Below are 10,995 nucleotides of genomic sequence, written 5' to 3' on the forward strand. Positions count from 1 at the left end.
CTTTCTGCTTGACCATTGGACTGTGGGTGTGCCACTGATGAAATGTCGAGCCGGATGTGCTCCCGTTCGCAGAACTCCTTCATGGCACCTTTGGACAAATTGGTACCATTATCTGTGATGATGCTGTGTGGAAAGCCAAACCGGAAAATCACTTTTTTGATGAACTGAACCGTCGTGGCCGCATCACACTTGCTAACAGGTTCTGCCTCCACCCACTTTGTAAACTTGTCAACCGCCACCAGGAGGTGGGTCTTCTTATCTTTGGACCTTTTGAAAGGCCCAACCATATCCAGCCCCCAAGTCGCAAATGGCCAAGTAATTGGAATCATTCTCAATTCTTGAGCCGGTACATGAGCACGTCTTGAAAACCTTTGGCAACCATTACATCGTCTGACCAGATCATCCGCATCAGCATGAGCAGTTAACCAATAGAAACCATGGCGAAACGCTTTAGCCACCAGAGATTTTGAACCGGCGTGGTGACCACAATCTTCTTCGTGGATCTCACACAAAATTTCACGGCCTTCTTCAGGAGACACACAGCGTTGAAACGCTCCTGACACACTGCAATGATGCAACTCGCTGTTGATAATAGTCATGGACTTGGATCACCGAATTATCTGTCGGGCCAGAGTCTCATCCTCTGGTAACTCGCCCCGGTTTTTGTACGCCGGGTAAGGAAGCGTCCAATCCTGAATAACATGAAGAGCTGCCACCAATTGAGCCTCCGGATCAGGAATAGCCAAATCCGCTTCACCAAGGATCTTGACCGACTGGTTGTGCAGCACATCCAGAAAAACATTGGGCGGGACCGGTTTGCGCTGAGAGCCCAGCCGGCTTAAGGCGTCCGCCGCTTCATTTTTCCGCCGATCCACGTGGTCCACCTGATAGCCTTTAAAATGACCTGCAACAATATCCACCTCACGACGATATGCTGCCATGAGTGGGTCCTTGGAGTCCCAAGTGCCAGACACTTGCTGAGCCACGAGGTCCGAGTCACCGAAGCACTTAACTCGACTTAGATTCATCTCCTTAGCCATCTGGAGACCATGGAGCAAGGCTTCATACTCAGCTGCATTGTTAGTACAAGGGAACATTAAGCGGAGAACATAACAAAACTTATCACCTCGTGGGGAAGTTAATACGACTCCAGCCCCCGAGCCTTCCAATTGCCTGTATCCGTCAAAATGGATGGTCCAATATGTGTGATCCGGCTTTTCTTCAGGTGCTTGCATTTCCGTCCAATCATTAATGAAATCAACAAGTGCTTGAGACTTAACCGCCGTCCGAGGCACATACTTCAAACCGTGCGGCCCAAGCTCTATAGCCCACTTGGCAATCCGGCCAGTTGCTTCCCGGTTCTGGATGATATCTCCCAAAGGAGCAGAACTGACCACCGTAATTGGGTGCCCTTGGAAGTATTGGTTAAGCTTCCGGCTTGCCATAAAAACTCCATACACCAGCTTCTGCCAATGCGGATACCTTTGCTTGGACTCAATGAGCACCTCGCTGATATAATAGACCGGACGTTGAACCGAATGCTCCTTACCTGCCTCCATTCGCTCCACCACATTAGCCACGCTGACCGCCCGAGCATTAGCAGCAACATATAGCAGTAACGGCTCCTTGTCAATGGGAGCGGCGAGCATAGGCGGATTGGCCAATTGCCGTTTTAAGTCCTCAAATGCTTCATCAGCAGCAGAACTCCAGACAAACTGATCCGTCTTCTTCAACATCTGATACAAAGGGATTGCCTTCTCACCAAGACGACTGATAAACCGGCTTAACGCGGCAATCCGGCCTGCCAGGCGTTGAACATCATTGATACACTTCGGTTTAGCCAGGGAGGTGATGGCTGTGATCTTCTCCGGATTAGCCTCAATTCCCCTATTGGACACCAGAAAGCCCAATAACTTGCCCGCTGGTACACCAAAGACGCACTTGTCCGGATTAAGCATCATCTTGTATGTCCTCAAGTTATCAAAGGTTTCCTTCAAATCATCAATCAGAGTCTCCTTCTCCCTGGACTTAACCACGATATCATCCACGTAAGCATGTACATTACGGCCAATCTGCTTGTGAAGACAATTTTGTACACACCGTTGATAAGTTGCCTGGGCACTCTTGAGCCCAAAGGGCATAGACACATAGCATAAGGCTCCAAAGGGAGTTATAAATGCCGTCTTCTCCTGGTCCTTAACTGCCATTTTGATCTGATGATAGCCAAAATATGCATCCAAAAAACTTAAACGCTCACAACCCGCCGTAGCATCAATAATTTGATCAATACGGGGGAGGGCAAAAGGATCTGCTGGACAAGCCTTATTAAGATCTGTGTAATCCACACACATGCGCCAGGTGCCGTTTTTCTTAAGGACCAGCACCGGATTGGCCAACCACTCAGGGTGAAAAACTTCAACAATAAAGCCAGCTACTAAGAGCCTGGCTACCTCTTCTCCAATCGCCTTGCGTCTTTCTTCGTTAAACCAGCGGAGGAACTGTTTCACCGGTTTGTATTTAGGATCCACATTAAGGGTGTGCTCAGCGAGTTGCCTTGGTACACTTGGCATGTCAGAGGGCTTCCATGCAAAAATGTCCCGATTCTCACGGATGAACTCGATGAGCGCGCTTTCCTATTTCGGATCCAAGTTGGCACTGATGCTGAACTGCATGGACGAATCGCCAGGTACGAAGTCAACAAGCTTAGTTTCTGCTGCCGATTTGAACTTCAGGGCCGGATCATGCTCCGTAGTTGGCTTCTTTAATGGAGTCATGTCCGATGGATCAACATTGTCCTTATAATACTTCAACTCCTCGGTGGCACAAACCGATTCTGCATAGGCTGCATCTCCTTCCTCGCACTCCAAAGCGATTTTGCGGCTTCCGTGAACCGTTATTGTCCCCTTGTGACCCGGCATCTTGAGCTGCAAATACACATAACAGGGCCGTGCCATAAACTTGGCGTAGGCCGGTCGCCCAAACAGGGCGTGATATGGACTTTGGATTTTCACCACTTCAAACGTCAATGTCTCCGACCTGGAATCATGATCATCCCCAAAGGCCACTTCCAGAGCTATCTTACCAACAGGATATGCTGATCTGCCAGGTACTACACCGTGGAACACCGTATTAGATGGTTTGAGATTTTTATCTGTTAGTCCCATACGACGGAAGGTCTCATAGTACAAGATATTAATGCTGCTCCCTCCATCCATGAGCACCTTGGTGAACTTGTAACCTCCCACCTGAGGCGCCACCACCAGAGCCAACTGACCCGGATTATCAACCTGGGGAGGGTGATCCTCTCTGCTCCATATGATTGGCTGTTCAGACCAGCGTAGATAACAGGGTATGGCCGGTTCAACAGAGTTGACCGCCCGCCTCTGAACCTTCAGGTCTCGCTTGTCCAAGCTAGTGGTGAAGACATGGTACTGCCCACTACTCAACTGCTTTGGGTTGCTCTGGTAACCTGACTGTTGCTGATGTTGGTTGTAACCACCCTGGTTGTTCTGACTATTTTGATTATTATGTCCGCCCGGATTACCGTTAAATCCTGAACTGGAATTTCCTCCACCGTAACTGGGCCCGGACCCTGAGCAACCGCCGGAGCCGTGATCATACCAGAAAGCATTAGAATTCTTGAACTCCTGCATAATGAAGCAATCCTTCCAAAGGTGGTTTGCTGGCGCCTCCTTCGTCCCATGTCTTGGACAGGGCTGGCTCAGTAGATAATTTAGGCGGTCCGGGTTAGGGTTGGGTGCCCCATTGCGATTTTTCGGTTTACCCTTGCGTCGCTGGCCATTGTCCTGCGTGTTGGTATTAGCCACAAAGTCCATGTTACCATCCGCTTTACGCTTGCCTCCACCACCATTGCCTGCCCAGTGATGCTGCTGACCTTTGGAGTTGTTGTTCCTCTTTCCCTTCCCTGCCTTGTCATCATCAGATTCGGGATCCTTGGTACTATCAGAATCAGCATACTTCACCAAAGCGGCCATGAGGGCCCCATGTCAGTGCAATGACGCTTCATCCGTCCCAACTTCAGCTTTAGGGGCCCAAACCGGCAGTTGCCTTCTAGGGTTAATACTGCGTTGTCAGCGTTGATGCGGTCTGATGAGTGCAACACTTGTGAAACCCGGCGCACCCAATGAGTCGTTGATTCTCCTTCCTCCTAGACATAGGCAGCTAAGTCCACTATCGACATAGGCTGTTTACATGTATCCTTGAAATTGCTGATAAACCGGGCTCGTAATTGGGCCCATGAACTGATAGAATTAGCCGGCAAGCTTTTTAACCAAGTACGGGCCGTTCCTTCAAGCATCATGGTGAAGTATTTCGCACACTCCGCGTCATCTACATCAAGCATCTCCATGGCCATCTCATAGCTCTCCACCCATGTCTCTGGAGGTTGATCCGCCGTGTAATTTGGTACTTTGCGCGGGCCTTTGAAATCCTTGGGCATGCGCACATTGCGTAAAGCGGGGATAAGGCAAGGCACCCCCAAAGAACTAGAAGTAACACCAGGTTCGATCGAGATAGTTGGACGAACCGGCGTGAGCTACCGAGCCTGATGCTGTGCGGCTAACTCGGCCTCCCTGCGCGCTCGGGCCCGGTCCACCACTTCCTGAGCGTTATCAGCACCACCCGCCTGGTTGTTGCCACGGGGTGCTCCACGTCGTTCATTACTCGACACTGCCGGTTCATCCATATGCCTGTTATAGCTCCGGCTTGGACGGGGGGTCGAGTGGATCCGGTCACGGCTATACGAGTATGCTTCCTGTTGGACCAAAGCTGTCCTTAGAAGCTCCTTGACCCGTCGCGTCTCTACTGCCTGCGGCGAGTCACCTTCAATGGGAATGGCCTCCAGCCGTGCAGCAGCGGCGACGAGATTGTCCATTGGGTTGGAGTAGTGACCCGGAGGTGTTAAAACAGCCTGAGGTATAACGGTGTTTTGACGAGGCGGGTCCATCCGATGAGGCTGAACCGGCGCACCGGTCCCAGGAGCTTCTGCCCGGTTTCCCTCCAGTGGATTACTGGTTCCTGCTCCCGGGGTGTTGAAAAGGTCTCTTGCCTCGAAAACCGGAGGCAAACGGGATCGGTGCTTCCTCCTCATGACTTCATGCGACGCGCTCTGGTCCAACATGAGCCTGTAGGCTTGTGCGTCTAGAGCGGCCCGCTCTGTGGCCATCCTGGTGTCCTCAGCTGCCAGATCCGCCTTGGCCTGGGTGATCTGTTCCTTCACCTTTGCAATCTCCGCGTTGTGAATGCCCTGATCCACCGGATTAGCTTCCGCCATAAGCACAGCCAATGCATCAAATAGCTCTGATAGAACTTGAGCCGGCGGGCGCACTGGGCCTCCTGCCCTGGCAGCCATCGCCGCTGCTGAACCGGAGGTTGTTGCCGCAGTGGTCGAAGAATGAAGCGTTGCTTGTGTGTCGGCCATGAATATTCCAACCCGGTTGGGCAGATCAGAGGGGTCCGGAATACTATCGCCATCGGAACAGCCCCCAATCTGGCCGTCGTGTAGCTGATAAAGCGATTCGGTTTCTCCGGTCGATGACTCGTCATCGGAACAAACGACGGTCTTGCCGCGAGATTCCGATCCATCCTCATAACTTCCTCCATGGATGACACCCACGAAGGCACACTTCATGGCCGGTTTAGCCCGGGCAGATCGCGCACGCTGAGCCGTCTCGACGAGGACGGTGCAGATGTCCGGCTCAGGGCCCGGTTCGCCGATCTTGCCAATGAAAACGTGAATGCCAGCAAAGGGGACCCGACACTCGTACTCAACTGAGTCGGCCTCAGGGCCCCAGCCTGCGTCGTCGATGTAGAGCTTGCCACAACGACTCTTAGTCATCCGACCTACAGCGTAGCCCTTGAGTCCTTCAAAGCGGCCCTCCAAGAACCCGAAACCTCGATTCTGACAGATGGCTTAAGGCCATGAAATCTGAGATAGGATCCATGTATGAGAACAAAGTGTGGACTTTGGTGGACTTGCCCGATGATCGGCAAGCCATTGAGAATAAATGGATCTTCAAGAGGAAGACGAACACTATTGGTAGTGTTACTATCTACAAAGCTCGACTTGTCGCAAAAGGTTTTCGACAAGTTCAAGGTGTTGACTACGATGCAATTTTCTCACTCGTAGCAATGCTTAAGTCTGTCCGAATCATGTTAGCAATTGCCGCATTTTATGAAATCTCGCAAATGGATGTCAAAACTACATTCCTTAATGGACCTCTTAAAGAATAGTTGTATATGATGCAACCAAAAGGTTTTGTCGATGCTAAAGGTGCTAACAAGGTGTGTAAACTCCAGTGATCCATCTATGGACTAGTGCAAGCACCTCAGAGTTGGAATATACGCTTTGATAAGGTGATCAAAGCATATGGTTTTATACAGACTTATGGTGAAGCATGTATTTACAAGAAAGTGAGTCGGAGCTCTGTAGCATTTCTGATATTATATGTGGATGACATATTGTTGATTGGAAATGATATAGAATTTCTGGATAGAATAAATGGATACTTGGATAAGAATTTTTCAATGAAAGACCTCGGTGAAGCTGCTTACATCACTGGTATGCGTCGGTCCTAAACAAACGTCTTTTAACCCCTTTCCGCGATGGCATTTGGAACTGTCGCCAAGTGAGTGTGGGAGATAGGGGGGGTCCTTCCCACACAACCCAAAAACCGTTGGGGATAGGGCCCCTATAGTACTCCTACTCGTCTCTGCTCGCATTGCCATCGCAGTCGGTATTCTGTGGTGCTACATTTACGATGCACGGCCCATCACAAATGGTTCACTATTATAGAACGTGTATGATGCGCGGCCCATCACAAATGGTTCACTGTTAATAAGATTAGCTAATTGTCGTATGAGTGTCGGGCAGGATTATGAAACGTTGGACCGTCATAACATCGTCGTACATGACAACTATTGCACACGCTATCCTGTGGTGCAATGTTTACGATGCATACTTCATCAGAAACAGTTCATGGTTGCGAATCGTGTACGATAAGGCAACTAACACAAACGTTTAGTTTTCCCGCACCATTTGTGATATTGTCTGACATCGCACACGGTTTGCAAACGGCAACTGTGTGCATGCTTGCACATGTTTCCTCTCTGTGAACCGTCTCGGATTATGGTGCATATCGCAAACGTTTGTGTTTTACCAACCGTGTGTGCCGTAACAACCTATAGAGCGTAATTTCACCCTAATTTAATTACTACTTTTCCAAATTGTACCAGATTTGGATTTGAATTTGAATTTGAATGTATGCTACAACTTTATTCATATCCATCAGGTTCAAACAACCTATGCATTATTCGATTCATAGGTACATATGTTCAAGAATTACATAAGAACCAAATAAAGAATGATGAACCACAATTGTATACTTTTACTATTAAAGATGGCAAAGAAAGAGGCGAAATATATTCTGGTTGTTGAACAAGGTGAAGCGGAATGCCCATATTGTGCCCTCCTCCATGCAGAAGGCACGCACGACTCTAGTCCAACCCCTTGTGATGGCCGACCACCCATCCTTCATGGTCTACATGAAAACATATAGATAATCATTGTGTTCTGGTAGAAATACTTTAACCTTTGCATGCCCACCAATCATGTAGTTTGAGAGGTAATCTTGAGTAAACTGCTTTGGCAACCACTGCAAAGGAAAAAAGATTCAGACATTGTCATCTAACAGAACTCATTATGGGAAGTAAAAAGAAGGCTGCAGAGTTCTTACTTACCATCCTGCAGTTAGCTGTTGTCTTGGATAAAGTGTAAGCAAATAGTTTAATTGCCATCTTTGGACCCATTTTACTAACAATCTTTATCAGCTTCCTCACTTGATGCTGGTTCATTGATATCTCATTGCCCCATACGCAGAAAGGGTCGAAGTGCGGATCTTTACCAATGACATATGTACCTAAAAGCACCAAGTTAATATTAGAAGCTAAACAACAATTGCACAATGATGTAGCACAACACTCTTTTATAATATGTCTATATACATCTGTATGTTGTAGTCCATTTGAAATCTCTAAAAAGACAAATATTTAGGAACAGAGGGAGTATCTTATAACATCCCATATACTCACATATTAGATGAACTAACATCTTATATTATGGGCCGAAAGGAGTTTAGTGCATTCTTACAAATTATCGGCTGATTAACTGTTGTTGTATCCAGGGGTTGCAGTTAGTTTGAGCTAGTTCGGGCTCAAATAGCCCTAAAGTATATCTAAACATGAGGGCTAGTTTGAGCTAGTTGCATCTATAACCCACCCAAAAAAACTATCCAACCCAAGAGGTGCTAATTGGAGCTAGTTCTCCTATTGCATTTATTGTCAATCTAACCCTGCCACCCAAACAACTCTTTGGATGGAGTTAGTTCAGGGTTAGTAATGAGCTAGAAACTAACTCTAACCTCTAGCTAAGTTGAGTATCCAAATAGGGTTGTGTTGTTGTTGTTGCTGCTGCTCTTCTACGTATATCTAGACATCATTAGAACATTAATGTAACACTCTTCTTTGTTGCTATGTAGCCCAGGATTGCATATTTAGACATTAAGTACAGTGCATGTTGCTATGTCGCCTCAGATATATTACATATGGCCCTAGTTAACCTAACGATAAATGGTTGCAGATATATTCAGTTAAAAGTCCTATTCATCGATTAGTCCCTTATCAGTCGCCGGCCTATATGGTACCAGCTACCGATATCCTAAACAGTGAGCAGATATAAGCCATGGGATGAAACTAACCTCGATGGAAAACAACAGTCGTTCCCAAACTTGTCCTGTGTAGGTACATCGAGAAGCATGTTAAGCACAATAGTTCATACTTGCACATATAGAACATCACGTTGTGAATAACTGGAATAAACAAGGCATACTACGAACAACCAAAGATAGTGTAGCGACCAGACCTCAAACAGTCTGATCTCTGTGCTCCGGTGTCATCCCTGGATCAGTAATGCTGACACCACACAGTACTCGAAGGATTTATAGCAGAGTAGCAATCACACACTTATTACATCGAGTGTCTCAAAAGAGAACTTATTACAATAAATATGGCTTAAGGCCATCTAATAACGATAACAGCGGAAGGCTTGGAAGATAAGTGAGTCCATCAACTCCAACGGCATCACTGAGTATAGAACCATGACCTAAAAACTCCTTAATCGTCGTCTGAAAAGTCTGCAACATTAACGTTGCAGCTCGAAAACGGGTCAGCACATGGAATATGCTGGCAAGGTAACACATAGAGAGTAATGGAATGAAACAGCTATACTATATGCATATTTGGCTGGTGGAAAGCTCTATGGTTAAAGTTTCGCGTAAAGCCAATTTTTCCCTACTGCAAAGGAATAAATTTATTTAACTATCATGGTGGTTGTTAAACATTGAGAATGGTTGACAGCATTCTCAATCCCAATTAAACATCATCATTAAACATAACCCAACAAATTAATTTAGAGTAACATGTTGAGATTCACATGAAAATCCAAGTACTAGATACTCAAGATGTCCATAACTGGGGACACAGCTAACCATGGTTAGTTTATTACACTCTGCAGAGGTTTGCGCACTTTTCCCCACAAGACTCGATCACCTCCGTTTGGTTTCTCGCACTACATGGTGTTTGAGAAAACGGATGACCGAGACATAGTCTTTCAGAAGCGCTAGCACCTTATGATCGGGTAGACCGTACCACCTACATCCCCTACATCTGCTAGTCTACCACTGTAAGAGTTCGCACGACTTAGTCAACTATGCTAGAGCCCATAATAGCTTGTGGCTGCACACGGAAGTTTCTAGTATGAATAGTCTCATGATCCCTTTGAGCCTGGGTGGCGGTCCATAAAAAAACAGGCAAGTCCTAGATTACCCAGGTGCCTCAATCCACCCAGATGTGTGTTTAAGTTGCCACCTTAGATAAACCTTTAATTAACAAACTCACAACTGTCATGGATATCACTCACCCAATCCACATCTACTAGCATAGCATGGCATAATAAGCAAACATAGAAGTAACTCCAAAAGGTTTGATATGAATAGGTAATAGGTACTACCTCAACTACTTCCCATCCCACAATTTAAATTGATCCTAATCATGCAATGTGTGAGGATTGATCTAATGCAATAAAACTGGGTAGTAGAAAAGGTATGATCAAAGTGTTACTTGCCTTGCTGATGATCCGCGAAACCTAACGATTTGAAGTAACAGGCGGCGCACTCCGGGTATTCTATCGCAGACAAACAAACGAGCATACAATAAGTACTCATCTAATGCACAGGTAAAACTCAAATAAGAGATCTAACCAGAAGGTTCAACTTAAGAACTCCGGTTGGCAAAAAGAATCAAATCGAACGAAGCAACGAAAGTCAAACGGCGAAAGAAAACAACTTTGTTCTATTAATCTCGATCTAGGGCAAATTTTACAGTAGCAAAATCTTGTTTAAGTTGGTTAAACGGATAGAGGGTTTCGAGACGAAACTCTAGACGCTTGAATCGCCTGATTTCGATAAACAAGCGAAAAGTTATACTAAAACGAAAATCGGATCAGGAATCGCGATCAGAAAAATCGCGGATTTAATCCGAGAAAAAGAAAAACGACGAACGCTCGCTAGAACGAACAAACGGACGAACGCTCGCTATTGAAATAAACCGGAAAAACTGATCTATTTAAAAAACGAATCTAAAAAAACCGTCAGAAAAACCGTTAAAAAACCGATCTACAAAATTTAAAGAAAAAAAACGATGGCACGGAAGTCGAGGCGGCGGCGAACCTCGGCGGCGTCCGGCGGCGGCGGCGCGAGGCGGCGGCGGCGGCGGGCAGTGGCCGCGCGTGGCGGCGGCAGCGGCGCGTGGGGCGGGGCGGGCGGCTGGGGCAGCTAGGGTTCTCCCGGGGGCTGGGCCGGCTTTTAAAGCCTGCCAGGCCAGAGTCCTACCCGGACACGGCCTGGTTAGGTCGGTTCACTT

This window comes from Triticum urartu, chromosome 3 (assembly GCF_003073215.2).
Source record: "Triticum urartu cultivar G1812 chromosome 3, Tu2.1, whole genome shotgun sequence".
In the NCBI taxonomy this organism is placed as follows: domain Eukaryota; kingdom Viridiplantae; phylum Streptophyta; class Magnoliopsida; order Poales; family Poaceae; genus Triticum; species Triticum urartu.